Source organism: Aquarana catesbeiana, linkage group LG02 (genome assembly GCF_042186555.1).
Source record: "Aquarana catesbeiana isolate 2022-GZ linkage group LG02, ASM4218655v1, whole genome shotgun sequence".
NCBI lineage: Eukaryota > Metazoa > Chordata > Amphibia > Anura > Ranidae > Aquarana > Aquarana catesbeiana.
Window position 1 is genome coordinate 270,590,620 of NC_133325.1, and position 15,338 is coordinate 270,605,957.

Here is a 15,338-nt window from a genome sequence, read left to right on the forward strand (position 1 = left end):
ACAGTGATATTTCTATTACTATATTTAGTAATTTTTTGTTTTCATTACTATTTAGTTAGGCCTTGCTAGTTACTTTCTTAAAAAAAAAAAGGGGGGGGTGCTGAACCCGGTTATCTTTGATCTCGTTAATGTTGTTCAGGTAAATCTCTGCCTCTCAACGTTTGCCTACCCCTGTTCTACAGCAACTCCCAGCAGACAGAGATTGCAAGCAAGTGCGAGGCAGGGAGCAGCAGAGGGGCAATAGGACAGGTTGTACTAAACATGTCCTGTGTACTTTAAAGGGTAAGTTCACCTTTACAGAAAAATCTGTAAGGTAAACTTACACAGGACCTCCTCCTCACCCCCCCCCCGGTCCCGACTACCTGCAGGGCGGCAATCGCCCGTTCTGAGCCCCTGTATAGCCACCACATGGCCTCGGGTCTTAGAAGTCCCCGGAGCTTAATCTCTTAAGCGTACCCCAATAGGGGTACGTTTGGGATCATTCTAATTGGTCGACGCCGTCACATGGGTGGTGCCAACCAATCAGAACCTGCGTAGCTCGTCCTCTCATCGGGAGAGAAGAAGAGAGAAAGCTGAGGGGATTTCTAAAGGCCGGTGTTCTGCCATATAGTGTCCTCCTATCGGATAGTGTCCGCTCCGTACTGCGCAGGCGCAGCGCTTGCGCAGTACGGAGCAGAAGGAGATGCCGAAAATGTCCGAAGTTGATCAGCTGACCATCAGCTGTACACGGCGCTTCGGCAGTTCTTAGCGATGGCTTTGTAAGAGGGCCCCTCGCGGGCTCGCTTCGCTCGCCACGCTTCGCTCGCCACGCTTCGCTCGCCACGCTTCGGGCACGGCCTCGCTGCGCTCGGCAACTATTTATTCTCACTCTATGTCCACTTGGATAGTAGGGAATGAACCTGGACATAGGGTGAGAATAACAGCGCAGGCGCCGTGTACAGCTGATGATCAGCTGTTAAACTTCGGAGACTTTCGGCGTCTCGTTTGTCCTCCGTACTGCGCCTGTGCAGTACAGGGAGGACACTATATGATAGGGGACTGTATTTGACAAGACACCGGAGCCGTGAGGTGGTTATACCGGAGCACAGAATGGGCGATCGCTGCACTGCAGGTCAGTGGGACTGAGGGGGGTGTAGTATTTCCATTGTTCACACTTGGTTAAGAGCATGTCAGACTCGCGATGTGTTGAGTGCAATACAACTCCCAGAAAAATGAATGTGCTATATCTTTATTTTCCCTGGGACAAAAGGGTTAATTTATACTTTAACTTAAGGCTGGGTTCACACTGGAGAACACAGCGGCTCACAGCAGGGGTCCGGTGCTTCTCCATTCACCATTTCAGGGTCTGATTTCAGCCCAAACTTTTGGCTGAATTTGGACCTGAAATGGACCAAAAGACGCACAGGGCTCCTGTGCAATTCACACCAGAGCCGCTCTGGAAATGTGTGAAACGACTCCATAGAGAGCCGGTCAGGATCTCCTGACATGTAAATTGGATGCTGGGAAACCCACATCCAATTCGCAATAGTGTGAACCCAACCTAAAGCTGAACTAAAGTTCAATGCACTTTCCTACCTTTCAGCTATCTGAAGTCCTCAATCTCCCTTGTCACGAATGACACCTTTGCCTGGTCTTTTTCTGGGTTTAGCATCTTCAAATGAGAGTACATGCACCTAGCTTCCCTTATCCTTTCACTTACCTCATCTTGCTTATAATTACATGTGTAAATTATCATAGAAAAGGACCAATTAAGCTGTTTTCTTTCATAAGTCATTATTCAAATATGTTGCTGGAGTTAGCAGGCAACACTTTACACAAGACAGCTATTTTGCTATTGTAGCAGGAACTATTTATGAGTGATCCGGTTTACTGTCCATTCACGCTTCAGTTTCATAATGTATATATTATTGTCTTTCAAATGTCGCTGTATGCAAAATACGTATCTCCTGAGAATTGTGCGCAGTTTATGCCGCATACAACCAACAACACTATTTAATTCATTTTAATATTCAAAGCAAGCTCCCACATCCATCCATATGCTTTATTTTGCTGGGAAATTACTTACTACTGTAAAACAATTCCAAGCATTTCTGGCTGTGGCCATCTTGAGTGAGAGCAATTGATTTATGTAGCATTTAACCCCTGGAATCCATCTGCCTTTAGCTGAGGCATGCATGCTTGAGTGTGCTTAGCTGAGAAAATCCCTGCTCCCCTACTGAAGACTCCTGGGTTACTTTAAAAGTAACCCAGTTGTTAACCCTCCTGAAGACTCCTGGGATGTATGACATTATTTGCCTAGGCAAGAAACCAGGAAGTAACTGATGAAATGTGAAAACAATAAATATATAAATAAAATATAATATACTTTCTTATATTAATGCTAGCAGCATGAGGAATAAAAATAATATAATATATTATATATTATTATAAAATAATATTTGTTCAATAAACAGACTTTATAAGGAAAAAAAAAATAATCAATGTTGATTGGGAGAGTGAAGTTGCACTTTACTGTAAGTTACAAAAATGGGCGGTATGCATAAGTGTGTTGTAAACTATTAACAAATGGCTTGTGATACTCTCACCATCTGGTTCTCCCTAGTCCTGAAATAGTCCTTACTGGTAATATAATGTACTGTCTGGTTTCTCAGTGGTAATTCTAGTGCTGGATGTCACATAGCTTTCTTGTGAGTAGATGGACTGGCCACACTATATCACTTTTTAAATGTTTCATAGTCTGTTTTTTAGTCTTATGTACCTATAATATTGGTTGCATTGTTCTAAATAATTTGTTCTCTATTTGCAAAAAGTTAAAAATAAAATCAGATTAAAAACAATGACATTTATGTAATAGGCTACATCAGTGACATGATCCAAGTCAGACATCTGAGAACAGAGCAAAAAATGGCAAGGCACCAGGACTTACATGGCTGTTTTATCCCTGAGCCATCATATCAGTGCAACAAGTACATGCTGACCTTATAAAGATTAAGGAAAAACCCGAAGGCTGGAGCTGTGCTAGAAGATTAATATGTGATACAAAATAGTGATTGAATCAAAAAAAAAAAAAAGCTGCCAGCACCTAAAAGTCTAGTACCAAACTCAAATAACAATGAATAAAAACGCAAAAGATGCAGCGCTAAAATAGCATGTGAAATAAAAAAAACTTGAATTGAAAACAAGGTGAGACCAGAGAAAACTAAGGCCGAGTCTCATTAAGATACCAGCATAGATCAATGGTAAATTAGCATGTGAAAAATAATCATGTGAACAATATTAGACAAGTAAAATATATGATGTGAAAAAATATTTAACAAGTGAAATATATAAAGATATAAAATCACAGTGATTTCCAGCTTCTCCAACAGTTTCTCGTTTTCTGTTTCCGAGAATTATCTGCTTATAGTTGCTGTTACGGTACTGTGCCTTGGTTTTGGGGAGACCGATTTCCCTGCGCTGGGTGAGACTGCTTTAATAGCAGTCATCGCCATCTGGTAAGCAGACTACTTTACTCACCTTGGGTGTGAATTCACACGGAGGACATTCCTTAAAAATTTTCTTTTCCTGCATTTTCACGGATGGGTGTCATTTCCTTACTAATTTACGGACTGGAAATTTAATGGGACTTTATATCTTTATATATTTCACTTGTTAAATATTTTTCACATCATATATTTTACTTGTCTAATATTGTTCAAATGATAATTTACCATTGATCTATGCTGGTATCTTAATGAGACTTGGCCTTAGTTTTCTCTGGTCTCACCTTGTTTTCAATTCAAGTTTTTTTGATTTCACATGCTATTTTAGCTCTGCATCTTTTGACCTTATAAAGATGCCTAAACAAAGATTACACTGTCCTTCTGGGGAAAAAGCAGATGAAGACATTCTCAGGTCATGGAATGCACCTAAGGGGTTAGTTCACCTTTTCACAAAACATGGAAAAAAAAAAAAGAACTAGCTCACAACACCCTCCCCCAGGGCTGAACTGGGACAAAAATTTTGCCCTGGACTTCTTCCAGTCTGGCCCACTTTAATTTTGCAAACACGCACAAAAACAGTATATAAACTATATGCAATTGCACATAGTAAAAACATTCCACTGCAAGTAAAAAAGCACAGCTCCCTGCACTATGGGTGAGCAGGGACTTGGGTATCTGTGGTGTCACTGAAAGAAAAAAGTCCCTGTATTGATGGTTTCACTGGAAGGACAACTGTCCTTCTGTCCGTGTTGTCACTGTAAGAAAAAAAATTGTCCCTGCATCCATCATATGTGACATGCACCACTAAATGTAAGGAGGTGGGATGTTAGGAAGCTGACAGTGAGGATGAAGATGAGGAAGAAGATAACAGGGGGTGGGGTTTTAGGAAGCTGACAGTGGGGAATAAGATAACAGGGGGTGGGGTGGTAATAACTACTAGGACATCTTTAAAGGTAGCCTGTTGGGAATGAAATATGGGATTTGCCATCCTGGCTTGCTTTTAGGAACTCCTGTTGTCCGTCACCCACCCTATAATTTGGCCAGAACAGTTCCCTTCAAAACTAAAGGTTGTGCGCTTCTCCAGAGCCCCGTGCTTACTTTTTCTCTCCTTTTTAAATGCTGCAGCCTTTTTTGGACTCTTCAATAATCAACACTCTTAAGGGCTGGAAAGATAAGTATTCAGACAGCCAGGGACTGCGCGGGCTCCTCAGATCTATTGTGAGTGGGCCTGGAGCCTGGAGGAGGGGATGACATCATGTTGAAGTGGGCGGAGCGCCACGCATATGCTCAGCACCTCATTGGCTGGCATGGCACCTGTCCTGGGCACACAGTGCCAGTGAGGCCACAGCGATTTGCGTGGTCTGGCGGGCGGCGGCAACTCACCACCAATCCGAATGGTGCACACATACGGCGTTGCCTGGACGGATCGTGGGGTCGGCACCCTGAACAGCAGCACATTATGCATAGGCACACACACAGTGATTGACACTCCAGGCCATCAGTCACTCAGCACTACTCCAGCGGAGCCGTGCTGGCCACCCAGCCTAGCAAACAGATCCATTCAGGCTGGCCTGCACCCTCCCGGCTAGGCTAGGCAGCAGTGTGCCCTATGGATCAGGCTGACGCTGAAACCGGCCCACTGAGCCATTGGCCCACCGGGGAAGTCCCGATGGCCAGTACATGCCTGCCCTCCCCACACCCCCAGTCCCCACAATACTTCTGGCCTGTGCTTGTCTGCACTCTTCTTTCTTCTAGGATGGTTCAAAGAGATTCTCACTGGTCAGTGAAGTCACGTGCCAGTGCTGACCAATGCCTGTTGTAATCCTCCATGTTGTGTACTGCTTTTCAAAGATGTCCAGACTGCTACACCAGCTGGCATGGGCAGCTGAAGATAATCAAGAAAGAAGACCAGTGCAGTGGGGACTAGGAGGTGTGGAGGGTGTAGTGAGTTAATTTGCCGTTTAATTCTTAGTTAAAAGTCAAACTAACCCTTTAACATGAAAAAAACATGAATTAGACATAACATTATGAGCATCCACCATAACCGTCAAGCCATGGATGCCACTAGACATCTGAAGGTATGCTGTGGTATCTGGCACCGAACTGTCAGTAGCAGATCCTTTAAGTCCTGTAGGTTGCAAGGTGGGGCCTCCATGGATTGGCCTTGTTTTTCCAGTACATCCTACAAATGCTTGATTGGATTGAGATCTAGAGAATTTGGAGGCCAATTCACCAGCTCAAATCATTTTTGAATTCATCAGATCAGGCAATCTTCTACCATTGCTCTGTGATCCAATACTGATGCTCATGTGCCCATTGTAGGCACTTTTTGGTGTGAACAGGGGTCAGCAAAGGCCCCCTAACTGGTCTGCGGCTATGCAACCCCATACACATTAAACTACAATGCACTGTGTGTTCTAACACCTTTCTATTGGAACCTTTTTCAACAATTATAGCTACAGTAGCTCTTCTATTGGATCAGCCTACACCGGCCAACCTTCATAAAAAGGTCACATTTACATCAAGATTGCTTGTAAAAAGCATGAAATAGAACAAGCTGGCTGGCTATAACAAAAACGCCTGTCCTCCCGGGATCATATACAGGCTGCTTTTACAAGCAATCTTGATGCAAGTGCGACCTTTTTATGAATTTAAATAAAGTTGTTGGTTTTACACAATGGCGAACCTTATCTCTTTCTGGTGAATGTCCATGAGCCTATTGGTTTGAGAGTGGATTGCGTGTTTATGAGCCCATGGAGTGCCCTGGATGAGTTACTATTATGAGTGCTGTCTGCACTTTCGCTATATGAAAGCTATGTTAGGTGGGAGTTACCTTTTGGATTTCCCTCTTATCGGATAAAGGCCTTGGCTGGGCAATAGCCACAAGTAATTGAGACCTCGCGTGATTGGAGGTCCACTCAAGCTGGTAAGCGTGCATTTTTTTGCGGTGGAGATTGCACTTTAATCGTGGTGTTGGATGTTTATTTCACTGGAAGGACACTTTTTTAAAAAGCTTTATATTGAACTATTTTAACTAATTGCATATATATATACAGTGGATATAAATAGTCTACACACTCCTGTTAAAATGTCATATTTCTGTGATGTAAAAAAATGAGACAAAGATCAATCAGAACTTTTTTCACCTTTAATGTGACCTATAAACTGTGCAACTCAGTTGAAAAACAAACTGAAATCTTTTAGGGGGGAGAAGTAAAAATGAAAAAACTAAAATAATGTGGTTGCATAAGTGTGCATACCCTCTTAGGCTGGATTCACACCTATGCATTCTTAGTTCTTTTTGCATTTTGCAGATTTGCACTACAGACTGTGCTATTGATGTTATGAAGCAAGACAAATATGACACGGCATGACCCCGATCTTGGTAAAGAGCCGATGACGCAGCTCTTTACCCATGTGATCAGCTGTGTCCAATAACAGCCAATCACATGTAAATGACAGCGTGTGAGGTGAGAAGAGGAGAGCAGCGTGTGAGGTGAGAAGAGGGGAGACTGCACAGATAATCAGGGCATTGATTACAGTGCAGCCCTAGCAGTGCCCAGCAAGTGATGCCAGTCTGTGCCCATCAGTGACACCAATCAGTGACCATCGATGACACCAATCAGTGCCCATCGGTGCTGCCCATCATTGCCACCCATCAATGCCCATCATTAGTGCCCAACAGTACCGCCCATCAGTGCCAACCCCTATCAGTGCCACCTAGTAGTGCCCCTATCAGTGCCACCCAGAAGTGTCACCTATCAGTGCTGCCTTTCAGTGTCGCCCATCAATGCCACCTATCAGTGCTGCCCAGTGCCACCTATTAGTGCTACGTATTAGTGCCCATCAGTGCCGCCTATCAGTGCCCTTCAGTGAAGGAGAAAAATTACTTATTTACAAATGAAACCTTTTTTTTTTTCAAAATGTTCGGTCTTTTTTCATTTTTTAGCAAAAAATAAAAACCCAGTGGTGATTAAATACCACCAAAATGAAAACTCCATTTGTGTGAAAAAAAAGACAACAATGTAATATGGGTACAGTGTTGCATGACCGCGTAATTGTCATTCAGAGCCTAGGTTCACACTGATAGCGGGAATGAAATTGTCCGAGTTCAGCTGAACTCACATGATTTCATTCCCGCATGTCAGTCTGACTTCAGGGGCGATTTCAGAGACATCTGTGCAGGTTCCTGCACAGATGTCTATGGAAATCGCACCCCAAAGTCGCCAAAAGTAGTACAGAAACTACTTTTGTGAAACGGTGCAGCACCGCAAATCCGGCGTCACACCAATTCGGACGGTGCCATTGTCGCCGATTTGGCATGCGATTTGACATGTCAAATTGCATGCCAAATCGCTCCAATGTGAACCAGTACAGAAACTACTTTTGTGAAACGGTGCAGCACCGCAAATCCGGCGTCACACCAATTCGGACGGTGCCATTGTCGCCGATTTGGCATGCGATTTGACATGTCAAATTGCATGCCAAATCGCTCCAATGTGAACCAGTACAGAAACTACTTTTGTGAAACGGTGCAGCACCGCAAATCCGGCGTCACACCAATTCGGACGGTGCCATTGTCGCCGATTTGGCATGCGATTTGACATGTCAAATTGCATGCCAAATCGCTCCAATGTGAACCAGTACAGAAACTACTTTTGTGAAACGGTGCAGCACCGCAAATCCGGCGTCACACCAATTCGGACGGTGCCATTGTCGCCGATTTGGCATGCGATTTGACATGTCAAATTGCATGCCAAATCGCTCCAATGTGAACCAGGGCGAAGTGTGAGAGCACTGAAAGCTGAAAATTATCCTGGGCAGGAAAGGGGTGAAAGTGCCTGGCAGGCAAGTGGTTAAATGATAAGGATGAGGGAGAGGACCTTGGGAGAGACAAGTCACAGCTTACTTACTTGCACAGTCCCAGTAGGAGGTCCACTGGCTCAGTCAGCATCTTCATGTTGTGATATTGTGATTTGTGACTGCTGACTTTAAAGTTTCCCGCCCGCACATCCCCTTCACAGCACATGGGCACAGGCTGCATCGAGTGTGGGGGGGGCACAGCGGATCCGTCCTCCCATTAGTTTAGAAGTCGGGGGAAGGCTGTGCTCTGTAAGACGTTCCACACACTCTCAGCCCTGTGACAGGACATATCACCGGCTTGCAGCAAGGGACGGAGGGATCTCTCCCTGTAATTTGGCCGTTAATCCAGCCCTGTTAACCCCGCCTCCCGCCACAGCTGCTCGAGCAGTATCACGCGGCCAGCTCCGGAAACTGCACATGCACTGTTCTGAGCTGGCAGCACAGAGGCCCTTTTACAGGGAATCAGAGTGGCCCGGGGGGAAATTGCCACTCTGCCCCCCGGCCCAACCCACCCCTGCCTGCCATCATTTAAAGTGCCTTAAGTGATTAACCCCAAATAAAGTTCAGCTGTTCTAGTAGGTCTTTCCTAACATTTTCTTAACGGCATACTACAGCAAAAGCCATGGTTCCTCAGAGAGCTTCCAAAGCATCAAAGGGATCTCATTGTTAAAAGGTATCAGTCAGAAGAAGGGTATAAAATAATTTCCATGGCATTAGATATACCATGGAACACAGTGACGACAGTCATTATCAAGTGGAGAAAATATGGCACAGCATTGACTGGACAAGAACTGGACGTCCCTTCAAAATTGATGAAAGGACGAGAAGAAAACTGGTCAGGGAGACTGGCAAGAGGCCTACAGCAACATTAAAGGTGCTGCAGGATCTGGCAAGTACTGGCTGTGTGGTACATGTGACAACAATCTCTCTTATTCTTCATATGTCTGGGCTATGGGATAGAGTGGCAAGACAGAAGCCTTTTCTTACGAAGAAATCATCCAAACCCTGCTAAATATTGAAAAAACACATCTGCAGTCTCCCAAAAGCATGTGGGAAAATGTGTTATGGTCTGATGAAACCAAGGTTGAACTTTTTGGCCATAATTCCAAAAGATATGTTTGGTGCAAAAACAACACTGCACATCACCAAAAGAACACCATACCCACAGTGAAGCATGGTGGTGGCAGCATCATGCTTTGTGGCAGTTTTTATTCAGCTGGAACAGGGGCCTTAGTCAAGGTAGAAGGAATTATGAACAGTTCCAAATACCAGTCAATATTAGCACAAAACCTTCAGGCTTCTGCTAGAAAGCTAAACACGAAGAGGAACTTCATCTTTCAGCATGACAACGACCCAAAGCATACATCCAAATCGACAAGGGAATGGGTTCACCAGAAGAAGATTAAAGTTTTGGAATGGCCCAGACCTGAATCCCATTAAAAATCTGTGGGGTGATCTAAAGAGGGCTGTGCACAGGAGATGCCCTCACAATCTGACAGATATGGAGTGTTTTTGCAAAGAACATTGTCAAGTCAAGATGTGCCATGCTGATAGACTCATACCCAAAAAGACTGAGTTGTGAGGGAAGAAAGAAGTCCGGACAGCCGCACACCAGGAGAATATAATCCAACGAAATTTTTTTTTTTGTAAAATCAGGAACAAATCATGTACAAAGCACCATGGATAGAATGTACAGATAATCAGCTAACACGTTTCACGCTCTGTGGAGCGCTTACTCATAGCTATGAGTAAGCGCTCTCACATGATTTCATTCCCGCATGTCAGTCTGACTTCAGGGGCGATTTCAGAGACATCTGTGCAGGTTGTCTCTGAAGTAGCTATGAGTAAGCGCACTGCAGAGCGTGAAATGCGTTAGCTGATTATCTGTACATTCTATCCATGGTGCTTTGTACATGATTTGTTCCTGATTTTACAATAAAGAAATTTCGTTGGATTATATTCTCCTGGTGTGCGGCTGTCCGGACGTCTTTCTTCCCTCACAACATGGATTAGCATTAGCCAGCACCTGGGGCTTTTCAACTCTGGAGAGCAACATTCAGTTTATACCTGGTTTGGATACAACCTGGTGCGGGGAAAACGCTTGTGCTGCAGTTGCATTCTGGATTATTGTTACAAAAAGACTGAGTGTTGTAATAAAATCAAAAGGTGCTTCAACAAAGCTGACCCCCCCACCCAGGGGGGTCAGCTTGTCAGTGCTCAGACCATACGCCGCACACTGCATCAAACTGGTCTGCATCGCTGTCTTCCCAGAAGGAAGCCTCTTCTAAAGATGATGCACAAGAGCCTGCAAACATTTTGCTGAAGACAAGCAGACTAAGGACATGGATTACTGGAACCATGTCCTGTGGTCTGATGAGACCAAGATAAACGTATTTGGTTCAGATGATATCAAGCTTGTGTGGCGGCAACCAGGTGAGGAGTACAAAGACAAGTGTGTCTTGCCTACAGTCAAGCATGGTGGTGGGAGTGTCATGGTCTGGGGCTGCATGAGTGCTGCAGGCACTGGGGAGCTACAGTATTAGTGTGCACACTTATGCAACCATATTATTTTATTTTTTTTTTTATTCCCTCCACCTAAAAGATTTCAGTTTGTTTTTAAGTTATACAGTTTATAGGTCACATTAAAGGTGGAAAAAGTTCTGAAATTATTTATCTTTGTCTCATTTTTTTACATCACAGAAACCTGACATTTAAACAGGGGTGTGTAGACTTTTTATATCCACTGTATATCACAATTACTGTATGTTTGTGTTTGAATGCAGCTCTTTTACAACCTATTCCACAAGACCTGCAGTTTTGGAGTTCCCCTGACCCAATCTTCTAGCCATTACAATTTTGACTCTTGTCAAAGTCGCTCAAAATCTTAAAATGATAATAACATTCTTCTGCTATGCCAGAAAAATATAAATAATAATAATAATAATAATAAGAGGATCGCCCACACCTACCACACTCTCATGTATATGTGTTTACCTGTATAACAATTAGTGCCGCCCATTATAAAATGTGAACCAACTACTTTAACATGAAATATCTGTAAATAATAGTGACGCCACCACTTAAGTAAAAATGCATAGATATACATCAGTGTATAAAACCATAAAAGTGGCGACACCTAATAACAGTGTGAAAAGTTCTTTGTGTCACTGTGTGTTATAGCACAGAAAAAAAAGAAAACAAAACTAGTGCTATAAAGTCCAAAATAATGTGAAGTCCTTAGCAATCCTCTTCTTATTCTCTACCACACTGTGCTAAACATACAGTATCTCACAAAAGTGAGTACACCCCTCACATTTTTGTAAATATTTTATTATATCTTTTCATGTAACAACACAGCTTGTATACCAGTGTAAATTTACTGTCCCCTCAAAATAACTCAACACACAGCCATTCATTATTAAACTGCTGGCAACAAAAGTGTGTACACCCCTAATGGATAGGTCCAAATTGTACCCAATTTGCCATTTTCCCTCCCTGGTGTCATGTGACTCGTTAGTGTTACAAGGTCTCAGGTGTGAATGGAGAGCAGGTGTGCTAAATTTGGTGTTATCGCTCTCACTCTCTCATCCTGGTCACTGGAAGTTCAACATGGCACCTCATGGCAAAGAACTCTCTGAGGATCTAAAAAAAATAATTGTTGCTCTACATAAAGATGCCCTAGGCTGTAAGAAGAGTGCCAGGACCCTGAAACTGAGCTGCAGCTCGGTGGACAAGACCATACAGCGGTTTAACAGGACAGGTTCCACTCAGAACAAGCCTCGCCATAGATGAATGAGTGCTGCCAGCATTGCTGCAGAGGTTGAACGGGTGGGGGGTCAGCCTGTCAGTGCTCAGACCATACGCCGCACACTGCATCAAACTGGTCTGCATCGCTGTCGTCCCAGAAGGAAGCCTCTTCTAAAGATGATGCACAAGAGCCTGCAAACATTTTGCTGAAGACAAGCAGACTAAGGACATGGATTACTGGAACCATGTCCTGTGGTCTGATGAGACCAAGATAAACTTATTTGGTTCAGATGATGTCAAGCTTGTGTGGCGGCAACCAGGTGAGGAGTACAAAGACAAGTGTGTCTTGCCTACAGTCAAGCATGGTGGTGGGAGTGTCATGGTCTGGGGCTGCATGAGTGCTGCAGGCACTGGGGAGCTACAGTTCATTGAGGGAACCAACATGTAATGTGACATATTGAAGCAGAGCATGATCCCCTCCCTTCGGAGACTGGGCCACAGGGCAGTATTCCAACATGATAACGACCCCAAACACACCTCCAAGATGACCACTGCCTTGCTTAAGAAGCTGAGGGTAAAGGTGATGGACTGGCCAAGCATGTCTCCAGACCTAAACCCTATTGAGCATCTGTGGGGCATCCACAAATAGAAGGTGGAGGAGTGCAAGGTCTCTAACATCCACCAGCTCAGTAATGTCATCATGGAGGAGTGGAAGAGGACTCCAATGGAAACCTGTGAAGCTCTGGTGAACTCCATGCCCAAGAGGGTTAAGGCAGTGCTGGAAAATAATGGTGGCCACACAAAATATTGACACTTTGGGCCCAATTTTGGCCTTTTTTGTTAACTTAGGGTGTACTCACTTTTGTTGCCAGCGGTTTAGACATTAATGGCTGTATGTTGAGTTATTAAAAAGTATAATTTCTTCAGTGTTGTCACATGAAAAGATGTAATAAAATATTTACAAAAATGTGAGGGGTGTACTCACTTCTGTGAGATATTGTGTGTGTGTGCGTGTGTATATGTGTGTATATATATATATATATATATATATATATATATATATATATATATAGTGGGGACAGAAAGTATTCAGACCCCCTTAAATTTTTCACTCTTTGTTATATTGCAGCCATTTGCTAAAATCATTTAAGTTAATTTTTTTTCCTCATTAATGTAAATACAGCACCCCATATTGACAGAAAAACATAGAATTGTTGATATTTTTGCAGTTTTATTAAAAAAGAAAAACTGAAATATCACATGGTCCTAAGTATTCAGACCCTTTGCTCAGTATTTAGTAGAATCACCCTTTTGATCTATTACAGCCACGAGTCTTTTTGGGAAAGATGCAACAAGTTTTTCACACCTAGATTTGGGGATCCTCTGCCATTCCTCCTTGCAGATCCTCTCCAGTTCTGTCAGGTTGGATGGTAAACATTGGTGGACAGCCATTTTTAGGTCCCTCCAGAGATGCTCAATTGTGTTTAAGTCAGGGCTCTGGCTGGGTCATTCAAGAACAGTCACGGAGTTGTTGTGAAGCCACTCCTTCATTAAGGGGTCATTGTCTTATTGAAAGGTAAACCTTCGGCCCAGTCTGAGGTCCTGAGCACTCTGGAGAAGGTTTTTGTCCAGGATTTCCCTGTACTTGGCCGCATTCATCTTTCCCTCGATTGCAACCAGTCGTCCTGTCCCTGCGGCTGAAAAACACCACCACAGCATGATGCAGCCACCACCATGCTTCACTGTTGGGACTGTATTGGACAGGTGATGAGCAGTGCCTGGTTTTCTCAACACATACCGCTTAGAATTAAGGCCAGAAAGTTCTATCTTGGTCTCATCAGACCAAAGAATCTTATTTCTCACCATCTTGGAGTCTTTCAGCTGTTTTTTAGCAAACTCCATGCGGGCTTTCATGTGTCTTGCACTGAGGAGAGGCTTCTGTTGGACCACTCTGCCATAAAGCCCCAACTGGTGGAGGGCTGCAGTGATGGTTGACTTTCTACAACTCTCTCCCATCTCCCGACTGCATCTCTGGAGCTCAGGCACAGTGATCTTTGGGTTTTTCTTTACCTGTCTCACCAAGGCTCTTCTCCCCCGATAGCTCAGTTTGGCCGGACGGCCAGCTCTAGGAAGGGTTCTGGTTGTCCCAAACGTCTTCCATTTAAGGATTATGGAGGGCACTGTGCTCTTAGGACCCTTAAGTGCAGCAGAATTTTTTTTTGTAACCTTGCCTAGATCTGTGCCTTGCCACAATTCTGTCTCTGAGCTCTTCAGGCAGTTCCTTTGACCTCATGATTCTCATTTGCTCTGACATGCACTGTGAGCTGTAAGGTCTTATATAGAGAGGTGTGTGGCTTTCCTAATCAATTCCAATCAGTATAATCAAACACAGCTGGACTCAAATGAAGGTGTAGAACCATCTCAAGGATGATCAGAAGAAATGGACAGCACCTGAGTTAAATATATGAGTGTCACAGCAAAGGGTCTGAATACTTAGGACCATGTGATATTTCAGTTTTTCTTTTTTAATAAATCTGCAAAAATGTCAACAATTCTGTGTTTTTCTGTCAATATGGGGTGCTGTGTGTACATTAATGAGGAAGAAAATAAACTTAAATTATTTTAACACATGGCTGCAATATAACAAAGAGTGAAAAATTTAAGGGGGGGGGGGGGTCTGAATACTTTCCATCCCCACTGTATATATACACACATTGTAAATGTCAGGATTGTTTTTCTAATGTTATCCTTCCATCTGTCTGAACTGTCTTCCTGTTTCATATCAGCAAACCAGAAAGGTGAACATGTTCTAGATTTCATCAGCTATCTGTATTTTTACTAAAGAATAGAGATCCTGTATTTTTCTAAATGCACAGCAACCAGGTTTATAGCAATTTTAATGTTAACACTTTCAGTAAATAATATGGGGGCCAGAACTGTAGATGCGGAAGACTTGATTGTTCACTTCATATCTTGCATGTCTTCAAATGACTGGGTGGAAAGACATAATATTCTGACTGAAACCCCTGTAACTGACACGTCCTTCATGCCACTGTACACAGGACCGTTTTAATAGCATCATGGGCCCCTGGGCAAAGTAATGCACTGGGGCCCCTACCACCCTGCCCCAATTTATGCACCTACGCTCAATAATTAAAGTATAAATAGTTGAAAGAATTAAACATATATTTATTAGTACAGTAAAACCTTGGTTTGAGAGCATTTTGCAAGACAAGCAAAATTAAA

The 15,338-nt window shown here is 43.4% G+C and overlaps 1 long non-coding RNA gene across 1 annotated transcript in view; it reads left to right on the forward strand.

The window, feature by feature from the left end:
- Positions 1-824: 824 nt before the first annotated feature.
- LOC141129874 (uncharacterized) overlaps positions 825-15,338 on the forward strand; it is a 51,898-nt gene continuing 37,384 nt past the window's right edge. The window contains exon 1 of the long non-coding RNA XR_012241891.1: positions 825-1,111. This is a non-coding gene — a long non-coding RNA (uncharacterized lncRNA). The remainder of the gene's footprint in view (positions 1,112-15,338) is intronic.